Source organism: Ranitomeya variabilis, chromosome 1, assembly GCF_051348905.1.
Source record: "Ranitomeya variabilis isolate aRanVar5 chromosome 1, aRanVar5.hap1, whole genome shotgun sequence".
NCBI lineage: Eukaryota > Metazoa > Chordata > Amphibia > Anura > Dendrobatidae > Ranitomeya > Ranitomeya variabilis.
The window spans coordinates 118702283-118716494 of record NC_135232.1 but is presented as its reverse complement, the minus strand read 5'-3'; positions in this window follow the sequence as shown (position 1 = coordinate 118716494).

The following is a 14212-nucleotide window of genomic DNA, read 5'->3' as shown; positions in this document are numbered from 1 at the left end:
GTGGTTTAGTTCTACAACCCTAGCTGTTTAGTAGTTTAGATCTCCAACTCCTGTTGTCTAACAGTTTTGTTATCCATTTTATGGTGTGTAGTGGATTATTTATCTGTCTCCAAGCGCTCAGCAAGCCTTGGGGATTGCAAGACTTGTGGAGCAGCCCCTTCCCTGACTGCCCCCACAGCCACCAGAGTCACCCACTGCCCAATCATCGAGATGTAACTGCCCTGTCCATGCTTGCTCATCCTGGTGTCATTGTTGAAATGCACCCTGGCAGACAGAATTTTTCAGGGAACAGGTGAAGTTGTCTGCAACTTGTTGCTGTAGTGCATGCACATCTTTCTTAGAGAAGTAATGGTGACTGGGCAACTGGTACTGGGGGACTGCGGCAGCCATCAGCTTTCGGAAACCATCTGTATCCAAAAGCGGAAAAGACTGCATTTCTGTGGCCAACAGATTGGAGTGGCCATGAAATAATCACAGGCCACAAGTCATACAGAAACAAGCGCTGTGATCTTTGTAGCGAATAGCTCACAGCTGGCCCCTATCGTCCAGACAATGACTTGATTGGTCGACAAATCATCTGAGGAGGCCGCAGGCTGTTCACTATAATAAGTTCTCAGAAAAGTAATTGTGAGCGTACGGCTTATCCACGTCCAGATTAGAACACATGGAATATGTGTATATCTCTCCGTGCGATCACTGCTAACTTCATGATAACCCTACACTCCTCGTTGACAATAATAATCCAGTTTTAATCAAATAAATAAATACAGGCCGATTGGACACCATTCTTCTTTTGAGATTCACACCATCAGGGTGTTCCATCCCCTCTCCCTCAGAATAGCAGTCATATACCAGCCCCCAGGCTCACCCACTCACTTCCTTGACCAATTTTATGTGTTGCTGCCACACTTCATGTCCTCAGAATTGACAACCCTTATCCTGGGAGACTTCAACAGCCCCATCTCCCCAACTGCATTCTAGCTTCTATCTATAGCCAATTCTCGTGGCCTCTTACAACTTTCAAACTCTGAGACACACAAAGAGTCGAAGACGGTAACACCCCTGATCTAGACTTTGTCCAGCTCAGTTCCATCTCCTACCTAGATAACTCACCTCTTACCCTTTGTCCCCCATGAAATTAGGAGTATAATAACAACTTAGACATTTTTAGGTGCTCCCTAAAAACACATCTGTTTAGGGCCTGTTTTAGCCATCAAACTCAACCGTACCCAATAGGTTCATGTAGCCTTTATCTATCATACATTTCCTCAAGATGGTTGTGCCATCATTGTAAAAAAAGCACCTGTAATTTGTGTCCACCCCACCTCATCATAGATTGTAAGCTTTGAAGAGCATGGTCATTATTTTTGCCTTGTTTGATTATCTTAAACGTGGCAACTTTTGACTGTTATATATGAACTGTTGATTTGTAAAACTATGTAGAAATGTGTTTGCGATATGTAAATAAAGGTTATTATTAGTAGTAGATTGAAGATGGTGAAGCTCAAGCTGTTAGCTTTGCCATGTGTAGGAGGAAAGAATCTTTTATGTGAGCACAACTGCACAAACGAGGGTTTGCTGCTGTGCTGACACAGGGTGGAGTAGGGTGAACACGACAAGCTGTTGAACTGTGAGAGATGTGCAGGCGGAGATGTTACGGTGGATTGAGAGAGATGGGGTGTGCTTGGTATGTAAGATCAGTCAAAAACAGCAAACATGTCCAGTTCAGGTGACAGGCTCTCAGTCACCCCAACTGTAAGGAGGATAAACAAGTGGAGGTTCTTCAGCCGGAGACCTGTGTGACAACACTTACCACGGCGAGGGAGGATGAAGAATCAGAAGATGCGGTTTTCAGCACAGCGACATTCCCAGATTAACGCATGTTGATTGTGCATGTGTCAGTTCATGCATGTAGTGCTGAAATTTTTTTATTCTACTAGTTCGGTTTTAAAAAAGTTGACAGATAGCGTGATTTTTTAGATTTTTGGCGGTCTGAAAAAAGACCCAAGATTGGCAACTGCAGAACCGCTAACGCTGATGTCCACTGCCAGAGTTGCTCAGGATACATTGGTTGTCGTGGTTGCCTAACTCTGTGTCCACATAACCTTCTAATCTTCCTCCTCCTTCCTTTACCCCAAGTGTGATCTACCTCTTCATCATCCTCTCTGTTTACCCACTCCTCACCCTGAGAGTCAGCCTCCTCCTCTTCCTGCAGGCGCCTCAATCATCTGAGTCTCGTCACGAATGGATCACCTTCGCCCAACGGGGTTAATGTCTGTTGACAAGGGTTTGAATTATGTTCGGACCCAACCAGCCATGGATTTGTCCATCGGTGCAGATGATTTCCTCCTTTGGACTCTGTGAATCTTTAGAGTACACTTTCGATGCCCATGGCATACAATGTGTGAAGAGATCTGCAGACTCAGCCATCTGTGGTTCCCAGAAGTCAGTTGGGCAGTTGGAGACTTGTGATGTGGGGGAAAACAATCGGTGTCCACCAAGGTTCAGTTGTAGGACAAGGCATTATGTTTAGGACGCTCTCCCTCCCTCTTATAGGGACCGCCCGCATAAACCTAAGGTATCCGCAGCCTATAGCTGGGCAACACCTTCTATTTAACCCCTTTCTGACCTCGGACGGGATAGTACGTCCGAGGTCAGAAGCCCCGCTTTGATGTGGGCTCTGGCGGTGAGCCCGCAACAAAGCCGGGACATGTCAGCTGTTTTGAACAGCTGACATGTGCCCGTAATAGGCCTATTAACTAATTAAGTAATAGGCCTATTAACTAGTTAAATGCCGCTGTCAAACACAGACAGTGGCATTTAACTACCGCATCCGGCCAGTCGGCCGGAAATGATGGCATCGCCGACCTCCGTCACATGATCGGAGGTCAGCGATGCTTCAGAATAGTAACCATAGAGGTCCTTGAGACCTCTATGGTTACTGATCCCCAGCAGCTGCGAGCGCCACCCTGTGGTCGGCGCTCACAGCACACCTGATTTTCTGCTACATAGCAGCGAACAGCAGATCGCTGCTATGTAGCAGAGGCGATCACGCTGTGCCTGCTTCTAGCCTCCCATAGAGGCTATTGAAGCATGGCAAAAGTAAAAAAAAAAAAGTAAAAAAAAATGTGAAAAAAAAATATAAAAGTTTAAATCACCCCCCTTTCGCCCCAATCAAAATAAATCAATAAAAAATAAATAAACCTACACATATTTGGTATCGCCGCGTTCAGAATCTCCTGATCTATCAATAAAAAAAAGCATTAACCTGATCGCTAAACGGCATAGCGAGAAAAAAATTAGAAACGCCAGAATTACGTTTTTTTGGTCACCGTGACATTGCATTAAAATGCAATAAAGGGCGATCAAAAGAACCGACCCCAGATCATGAAAAATGGAGACGCTACGAGTATCGTAAAATGGTGCGATTTTTTTTTTTAACAAATTTTGGAATTTTTTTTCACCACTTAGGTAAAAAAATAAGCTAGTCATGTTAGGTGTCTATGAACTCATACTGACCTGGAGAATCATAATGGCAGGTCAGTTTTATCATTTAACCCCTTCATGACCCAGCCTATTTTGGCCTTAATGACCTTGCCGTTTTTTGCAATTCTGACCAGTGTCCCTTTATGAGGTAATAACTCAGGAACGCTTCAACGGATCCTAGCGATTCTGAGATTGTTTTTTCGTGACATATTGGGCTTCATGTTAGTGGTAAATTTAGGTCGATAATTTTTGAGTTTATTTGTGAAAAAAACGGAAATGTGGCAAAAAATTTGAAAATTTCGCAATTTTCACATTTTGAATTTTTATTCTGTTAAACCAGAGAGTTATGTGACACAAAATAGTTAATAAATAACGTTTCCCACATGTCTACTTTACATCAGCACAATTTTGGAAACAATTTTTTTTTTTGCTAGGAAGTTATAAGGGTTAAAATTTGACCAGTGATTTCTCATTTTTACAACAAAATTTACAAAACCATTTTTTTTAGGGACCACCTCACATTTGAAGTCATTTTGAGGGTTCTATATGGCTGAAAATACCCAAAAGTGACACCATTCTAAAAACTGCACCCCTCAAGGTGCTCAAAACCACATTCAAGAAGTTTATTAACCCTTCAGGTGTTTCACAGCAGCAGAAGCAACATGGAAGTAAAAAATGAACATTTAACTTTTTAGTCACAAAAATGATCTTTTAGCAACAATTTTTTTATTTTCCCAAGGGTAAAAGGAGAAACTGGACCAGGGACGTTGTTGTCCAATTTGTCCTGAGTACGCTGATACCTCATATGTGGGGGTAAACCACTGTTTGGGCGCACGGCAGGGCTCGGAAGGGAAGGAGCGCCATTTGACTTTTTTAATGAAAAATTGGCTCCAATCTTTAGCGGACACCATGTCGCGTTTGGAGAGCCCCCGTGTGCCTAAACATTGGAGCTCCCCCACAAGTGACCACATTTTGGAAACTAGACCCCCCAAGGAACTTATATAGAAGCATAGTGAGCACTTTAAACCCCCAGGTGCTTCACAAATTGATCCGTAAAAATGAAAAAGTACTTTTTTTTCACAAAAAAATTATTTTAGCCTCAATTTTTTCATTTTCACATGGGCAACAGGATAAAATGGATCCTAAATTTTGTTGGGCAATTTCTCCTGAGTACACCAATACCTCACATGTGGGGGTAAACCACTGTTTGGGCACATGGTAAGGCTCGGAAGGGAAGGAGCGCCATTTGACTTTTTGAATGGAAAATTATCTCCATCGTTAGCGGACACCATGTCGCGTTTGGAAAGCTCCTGTGTGCCTAAACATTGGAGCTCCTCCACAAGTGACCCCATTTTGGAAACTAGACCCCCCAAGGAACTCATCCAGAGGCATAGTGAGCACTTTAAACCCCCAGGTGCTTCACAAATTGATCCGCAAAAATGAAAAAGTACTTTTTTTTCACACAAAATTTCTTTTAGCCTCAATTCTTTCATTTTCACATGGGCAACAGGATAAAATGGATCCTAAATTTTGTTGGGCAATTTCTCCTGAGTACACCAATACCTCACATGTGGGGGTAAACCACTGTTTGGGCACATGGTAAGGCTCGGAAGGGAAGGAGCGCCATTTGACTTTTTGAATGGAAAATTAGCTCCAATCGTTAGCGGACACCATGTCGCGTTTGGAGAGCCCCTGTGTGCCTAAACATTGGAGCTCCCCTACAAGTGACCCCATTTTGGAAACTAGACCCCCCAAGAAACTTATCTAGATGCATAGTGAGCACTTATAACCCCCAGGTGCTTCACAGAAGTTTATAACGCAGAGCCGTGAAAATAAAAAAATAATTTTTCTTTCCTCAAAAATGATTTTTAGCCCAGAATTTTTTATTTTCCCAAGGGTAATAGGAGAAATTGGACCCCAAATGTTTTTGTCCAGTTTGTTCTGAGTACGATGATACCCCATATGTGGGGGTAAACCACTGTTTGGGCGCACGGCAGGGCTCGGAAGGGAAGGCACGCCATTTGGCTTTTTGAATGGAAAATTAGCTCCAATCATTAGCGGACACCATGTCGCGTTTGGAGAGCCCCTGTGTGCCTAAACATTGGAGCTCCCGCACAAGTGACCCCATTTTGGAAACTAGACCTCCCAAGGAACTAATCTAGATGTGTGGTGAGCACTTTGAACCCCCAAGTGCTTCACAGAAGTTTATAACGCAGAGCCATGAAAATAAAAAATAATTTTTCTTTTCTCAAAAATGATTTTTTAGCCCACAATTTTTTATTTTCCCAAGGGTAACAGGAGAAATTGGACCCCAAAAGTTGTTGTCCAGTTTCTCCTGAGTACGCTGATACCCCATATGTGGGGGTAAACCACTGTTTTGGCACACGTCAGGGTTCGGAAGGGAAGTAGTGACGTTTTGAAATGCAGACTTTGATGGAATGCTCTGCGGGCGTCAGGTTGCGTTTGCAGAGCCCCTGATGTGCCTAAACAGTAGGAACTCCCCACAATTGACTCCATTTTGGAAACTAGACCCCCAAGGGAACTTATCTAGATGTGTAGTGAGCACTTTGAACCCCCAAGTGCTTCACAGAAGTTTATAACGCAGAGCCGTGAAAATAAAAAATGTGTTTCCTTTCCTCAAAAATATTTTTTTAGCCCAGAATTTTTTTATTTTTGCAAGAGTAACAGGAGAAATTGGACCCCAAAAGTTGTTGTCCAGTTTCTCCTGAGTACGCTGATACCCCATATGTGGGGGTAAACCACTGTTTTGGCACACGTCGGGGTTCGGAAGGGAAGTAGTGACGTTTTGAAATGCAGACTTTGATGGAATGCTCTGCGGGCGTCAGGTTGCGTTTGCAGAGCCCCTGATATGCCTAAACAGTAGAAACCCCCCACAAGTGACCCCATTTTGGAAACTAGACCCCCCAAGGAACTTATCTAGATGTGTGGTGAGCACGTTCAACCCCCAAGTGCTTCACAGAAGTTTACAACGCAGAGCCGTGAAAATAAAAAATCATTTTTCTTTCCTCAAAAAAGATGTTTTAGCAAGCAATTTTTTATTTTCACAAGGGTAACAGGAGAATTTGGACCCCAATATTTGTTGCCCAGTTTGTTGTGAGTACGCTGATACCCCATATGTGGGGGTAAACCACTGTTTTGGCACACGTCGGGGTTCGGAAGGGAAGTAGTGACGTTTTGAAATGCAGACTTTGATGGAATGCTCTGCGGGCGTCAGGTTGCGTTTGCAGAGCCCCTGATATGCCTAAACAGTAGAAACCCCCCACAAGTGACCCCATTTTGGAAACTAGACCCCCCAAGGAACTTATCTAGATGTGTGGTGAGCACGTTCAACCCCCAAGTGCTTCACAGAAGTTTACAACGCAGAGCCGTGAAAATAAAAAATTATTTTTCTTTCCTCAAAAAAGATGTTTTAGCAAGCAATTTTTTATTTTCACAAGGGTAACAGGAAAATTTGGACCCCAATATTTGTTGCCCAGTTTGTTGTGAGTACGCTGATACCCCATATGTGGGGGTAAACCACTGTTTGGGCACACGTCAGGGCTCGGAAGGGAAGTAGTGACATTTGAAATGCAGACTTTGATGGAATGGTCTGCGGGCGTCACATTGCATTTGCAGAGCCCCTGATGTACCTAAACAGTAGAAACACCCCACAAGTGACCCCATTTTGGAAACTAGACCCCCGAAGGAACTTATCTAGATGTGTGGTGAGCACTTTCAACCCCCAAGTGCTTCACAGAAGTTTATAACGGAGAGCCGTGAAAATAAAAAATAATTGTTCTTTCCTCAAAAATTATGTTTTAGCAAGTAATTTTTTATTTTTGCAAGGGTAACAGGAGAAATTAGACCCCAGCAGTTGTTGCCCAGTTTGTCCTGAGTACGCTGGTACCCCAAATGTGGGGGTAAACCACTGTTTGGGCGCACGTCGGGGCTTGGAAGGGCGGGAGCACCATTTGACTTTTTGAACGCAAGATTGGCTGGAATCAATGGTGGCGCCATGTTGCGTTTGGAGACCCCTGATGTGCCTAAACAGTGGAAACCCCTCAATTCTAACTTCAACACTAACCCCAACACACCCCTAATCCTAATCCCAACTGTAGCCATAACCCTAATCACAACCTTAACCCCAACACACCCCTAACCACAACCCTAACCGCAACACACCCGTAACCCTAATTCCAACCCTAATCCTAACCCTAATCCCAACCGTAACCCTAATCCCAACCCTAACCACAACTGTAACCCCAACACACCCCTAACCCTATCCGTAACCCTAACCACAAGCCTAATCTTAACCCTATTTCAAACCCTAGCCCTAATTCCAACCCTAACTCTAATTCCAACCCTAACCCTAAGGCTATGTGCCCACGTTGCGGATTCGTGTGAGATTTTTCCTCATGATTTTTGAAAAATCTGCAGGTAAAAGGCACTGCGTTTTACCTGCGGATTTACAGCAGATTTCCAGTGTTTTTTTGTGCAGATTTCACCTGCGGATTCCTATTGAGGAACAGGTGTAAAACGCTGCGGAATCCGCACAAAGAATTGACATGCTGCGGAAAATACAACGCAGCGTTTCTGCACGGAATTTTCCGCACCATGGGCACAGCGGATTTGGTTTTCCTTAGGTGTACATGGTACTGTAAACCTGATGGAAAACTGCTTCGAATTCGCAGCGGCCAATCCGCTGCGGATCCGCGGCCAATCCGCTGCGGATCCGCGGCCAATCCGCTGCGGATCCGCTGCGGATCCGCGGCCGATCCGCTGCGGATCCGCTTCCAATCCGCTGCGGATCCGCTGCGGATCCGCTGCCAATCCGCTGCGGATCCGCGGCCGATCCGCTGCGGATCCGCTGCCTATCCGCTGCGGATCCGCTGCCGATCCGCTGCGGATCCGCTGCGGATCCGCTGCCGATCCGCTGCGGATCCGCTGCCGATCCGCTGCGGATCCGCTGCGGATCCGCTGCGGATCCGCGGCCGATCCGCTGCGGATCCGTGGCCGATCCGCGGCGGATCCGCTGCCGATCCGCTGCCGATCCGCTGCCGATCCGCGGCCGATCCGCTGCGGATCCGCGGCCGATCCGCTCTGTGTGCACATGCCATAACCCTACCCCTAACCCTAACCCTACCCGTAACCCTAACCCTACCCCTAACCCTACCCCTAGTTCTAACCCTAGTTCTAACCCTAACCCTAGTGGAAAAAGAAAAAAATATATTTTCTTTATTTTATTATTGTCCCTACCTATGGGGGTGATAAAGGGGGGGGTTTATTTATTATTTTTTTATTTTGATCGCTGTGATAGAACCTACCACAGCGATCAAAATGTACCTCTAATGAATCTGCCGGCCGGCGGGCGCACTGAGCATGCGCCCACCATTTTGGAAGATGGCGGCGCCCATGATGGAGGCGGACGGGGACCGGGAGCCTCGGTAAGTATAAGGGGGGGGAGATCGGGGCACGGGGGGGGCGTCGGAGCACGGGGGGGTGACATAGGAGCAGGGGGGGAGCGGGCAGGAGGACGGGGGAGCGGACAGCAGGACGGGGGAGCCGGCAGGCGGACGGAGGGGACCGGACCCTATAACGGAGCACTGGGGGGGCGATCGGTGGGGTGGGGGGTGGTCACTTCAGGTTTTCCAGCCATGGCCGATGATATTGCAGCATCGGCCATGGCTGGATTGTAATATTTCACCTGTTTTTTAGGTGAAATATTACAAATCGCTCTGATTGGCAGTTTCACTTTCAACAGCCAATCAGAGCGATCGTAGCCACGGGGGGGTGAAGCCACCCCCCCTGGGCTGAAGTACCACTCCCCCTCTCCCTGCAGATCGGGTAAAATAGGAGTTAACCCCTTCACCCGATCTGCAGGGACGCGATCATTCCATGACGCCACATAGGCGTCATGGGTCGGATTGGCACGGGTTTTCATGACGCCTACGTGGCGTCAAAGGTCGGGAAGGGGTTAATGAATCTAGCAAAAAAGCCAACCAAAAAACAAGTGTGGGACTGCACTTTTTTTGCAATTTCACTGCACTTGGATTTTTTTTTCCTGTTTTCTAGTACACGACATGCTAAAACCAATGATGTCGTTCAAAAGTACAACTCGTCCCGCAAAAAATAAGTCCTCACATGGCCAAATTGATGGAAAAATAAAAAAGTTATTGCTCTGGGAAGGAGGGGAGTGAAAAACGAACACTGAAAAACGGAAAATCCCAAGGTCATGAAGGGGTTAAGGCCACCTTAAAAATAGTCTGGGTGAAATGGTGGATGAGGATGAGGAAAAAGCCAATATGCTAAATGACTTTTTTTTATCAGCATTTACACAAGATTTCTAGCAGAAATTTTCCTGACAAAAACCGGACATTTCTGCTAGAAATCCACATGCGTTTTTTTCGCGTTTTTTCATGCGTTTTTGACGCATTTTTTGTGCGTTTTTTTCCAAATGCATAGCATTGCGGGAAAAACGCGGATAATCTGCAAAATTAATGAACATGCTGCTTTTTTTACCGCAATGCGTTTTTTTCGCGGAAAAAACGCACCATGTGCACAAAACATGCAGAATGCATTCTAAATGATAGGATGCATAATGTATGCATTTTTAATGAGTTTTTATAGCGTTTTTATCTCGAAAAAACGCAAAAAAAACGCGATAAAACCTGACCGTGTGCACATACCCTAAGTGTCACCTGCTTAACCCAGCAGGAAGTACGGCGGCACCTAAAAATCACTAAAATCTCCGGGCCTGGATGGGATACACCCCCGAGTACTGCAGGAATTAAGTACAGTCATTGATAGACCATTATCTTTAATCTTTAAAGACTCCATAATAAGGCTAGGTTCACATTGCGTTAGGGCAATCCGTTTAGCGCGAGCGCTAGCGGATTGCGCTAACGCAATGTATTTTTAGGGGTCGCGTTTGGGGGTCGCGTTAACGTCCCCGCTCTCGCAGATCCCCGATCTGCGAGAGCGGGGAACGGACCTCGGTCGCGCCGCGGACGCTGCAAGCAGCGTCCGAGGCGCGCTACAAAAGAACGGCACATTGCTAGCGCGAGCCGAAAAAGGCACGCGCTAGCGATGCACTTCAGACAAAAATAACCTTGCTGTCAATGGGTGCGCTAACGGACCCGTTGCACGGCGTTAATTGCGACATTTTCGCCGTGCAACGCTGTCCGTTAGCGATCACCCAAAAACGAAATGTGAACCTAGCCTAAGAGGGTCTGTAACACAGGACTGGCGTATAGCAAATGTGGTGCCAATATTCAAAAAGGGGACAAAAACTGAACTCGGAAATTATAGGCCAGTAAGTTTAACCTCTACTGTGGGTAAAATCCTGGAGGGTATTCTAAGAGATGTTATGCTGGAGTATCTGAAGAGGAATAGCCTCATGACCCAATATCAGCACGGGTTTACTAGGGACCGTTCCTGTCAGACTAATCTCATCAATTTCTATGAAGAGGTAAGTTTCGACTGGGCCAAGGGAAGCCAGTGGATGTAGTGTATATGGACTTTTCAAAAGCTTTTGATAAGGTGCCACACAAAAGGTTGATACATAAAATGAGAATAATGGGGATAGGGGAAAATATGTGTAAGTGGGTAAAGAGCTGGCTCAGGGATCGGAAACAAAGGGTGGTTATTAATGGAGCACACTCAGACTGGGTTGCGGTTAGCAGTGGGGTACCACAGGGGTCAGTATTGGGCCCTCTTCTTTTTAACATATTTATTAATGACCTTGTAGGGGGCATACAGAGCAGAATTTCAATGTTTGCAGATGACACTAAACTCTGCAGGGTAATCAATACAGAGGAGGACAATTTTATATTACAGGATGATCTATGTAAACTAGAAGCTTGGGCTGATAAATGGCAAATGAGCTTTAATGGGGATAAATGTAAGGTCATGCACTTGGGTAGATGTAATAAGATGTATAACTATGTGCTTAATTCTAAAACTCTGGGCAAACGCGTCAATGAAAAAGACCTGAGAGTATGGGTGGATGACAAACTCACATTTAGTCATTTGTTGATAATGTACAATTTCAGCACCGGTCAGAGCTGCCTACATTCACATCAACACAGAATTATAAGCCTAATCCATCACAGCTTCAGCAAGGGGGGAGACATCCTCACACAAAAAAAAGGGCAACTTCTAAGTCCAATATCAGCCAGTGTATGACCCCAGTACACGCTATCACAACTATTCCTCTGATGAAGATGAAGAGGGAACATCATACATGCTGTCCAGTACTAGGAAAAGAAACCCACAGGCACCACCATTACACTATGTGCACTGCACTTCAAGTCAGATGACAATCTTCCAGACCTAGGGATGCATCCCATGCCATTTTACCGAAGAATGTCGCAGAACTAGCGAACATATGCAGCCACCTGGAATGATCTCTGGGCCATGAATGGAAATAGAAGCAGGTGATGCACTCTGGCCAATCATGAAGGAACAATTCAAACTTCCAGCAGAATTAGATGTACACGCTTGGGAGTCAGGGCCACAGCTAATTGAACAGCTCAGAGAGTGGACCAAAGGCAGATTGGCAGGACAAGCCCTCAGCTTACATGACATGAGCCAAGACAAGACAGAGTCTGTAAAGAAGTTTCATGGCAGAGTAATGCAAGTATTCCAAAACTTGGGCTTCACCATTCATGACCAGATACACAGGCAAATGTTGGCACAGGCCTTTGTGCATGGACTGAGACAGCCAATCAGGAAACCACTGATAGTGGCTAGGCCTGAGAACAGGTCAATGGCGGTGGACTGACCCAGCAAAATGTTTTATGTGCGCCTAGGAGACTGTTTATTGCCGATTGTCACCAAAACTGCTGTCATTAAAGCACCACAAAGAGCGCGGAGAAGGAAATGGGTGCCGTGCTGCTGAGAATGCCAGAAGGGGAGCGAGAGGTGAAGACACTGCAAAGTGCCGATCAACACACCGGAAGAACCGCTGCAGACTCCAGAGAGGAGACACCGACCTCAATACGGTTAGCAAAGGGGAGAAGCTATGTCAGAACAGAGGGAAGAAGTGATGGCAGATGCAGCCGCAGCCCCTGTAATGCCCCAAGACCTTGGGTTGGATGCAGCTGCCGGTCTCATGGCACCCCCGCACCTGCAGGCTCCATCTTAACACCGCAGCTTCAATCAGCAGGCCGGACCCCGCTGCCGCTACAGTACCCACCATGTTGTCCACAGTAGCCAAAGGGATTGAGTCCCAACCAGGGGTGCAGAAGACAGCCCCTCTCATGGTGACCACTGACCTGGAAGCGCAACCACCCTACGAAGACAGAAGTATCAAGTGTTACATCTGTGGCAAGTTTGGCCATTTCCGGAACCAGTGCAGAGCACCAATGCAACCCAAGAGTTGGTCCAGAGAAACAGGTCAAGGAGGAAGTGCAGAAAGCAGTGAAGTACCCCGTCCATAGGACAGAGGCAAGCAAGCCAGGTCCGCAAGACACTACACTCCTGACATGTAAAATCCCATCTGCAGGACCAATAGCTCAAATTACCCTGAAAGTGGATGGCGTTGTCAGATCTTTTCTTCTGCACACTGGTGCAGCCAGAAGTGTGATGAGACCTGTGGAACTCACTGATCCCACCTGCCTATCAGAATCCTGTGCCTCGCATGGGCATTGATGGTCAAGTCAGACATTCTCAGCTTACAAAGCCACTGAGCGTGTGCACTCAGCCAGGACACTCTATCCTGTCCCAGTTTGTGGTGTCAAGGACCTTCCACTCAACCTGCTGGGAGCGAACCTACTGCAGAAGCTGATGGCAACCACAGTGTTCCAGGAAGATGGGACAGTGACACTTTCTTCATCCCTGACCCAAGAAGAGTCATGTTGGCGGCCCTACAAGAACATTAAACAACCGATGAGGCCTACCCAAGGAGGTACTGGATATAGTACCAGAAAGTCTATGGTCTAAGGGACCTCAGCACGTGAGAAAACCTCAAGTTGCCCCAGTACGGGTGTCACTCAAGCCATGTACCCCGTACCCTCGTAAGGCCCAGGCCAGGCCTAGAGTCAAGCTGCCTCTGACCAACTGAAGGTCTACCTGGAAATAGGAATCATTGTTCCTTGCACATCGCCTTGCAATACCCCGCTTTTCCCGGTCAAGAAAAAGACTGTAAAAGGAGAGCCAGCCAAGTTCAGAATGGTACATGACCTGAGAGCTGTGAATGACGCCACGGTGTTTGGAACTGCAATTATGCCGAATCCGCACACATGCTGCTCTCGAATGTGCAAGCCACAGCAAAAGTGTTCACAGTGACCGACCTGGCTAATGTTTTCTCCAGTGTTCCCCTTCATCCGGAAGACCAGTTCCTGTTTGCCTTAATGCACCAGGGGGGACACCACACATGGACAGTGATGCCACAGTGGGCCCAGAACAGCCTTTCACTGTTCACCAAAGCCATGTCCACAGTCCTCAACAACTGGGTCACAGAACATGCAGAAGTAACCCTGCTACAATACGTGGACAATCTACTCCTTTGTGCAATTGACTTTGACACATGTAAAGTCCATTCCTTGTATCTCCTACTCTACCTGGCGGAGCAGCACTGCAAGATCTCAAAGAACAAAGTCCAGTGGTGTCTGAAGCGAGTTACGTTCCAGAGACACTGTATTGCTCACCAGACGAAACACCTGACAGATGACCGGAAGACCACAGTGGAAAAGATGGTTCCTCCAACAACTCCAAAGGTGCTACA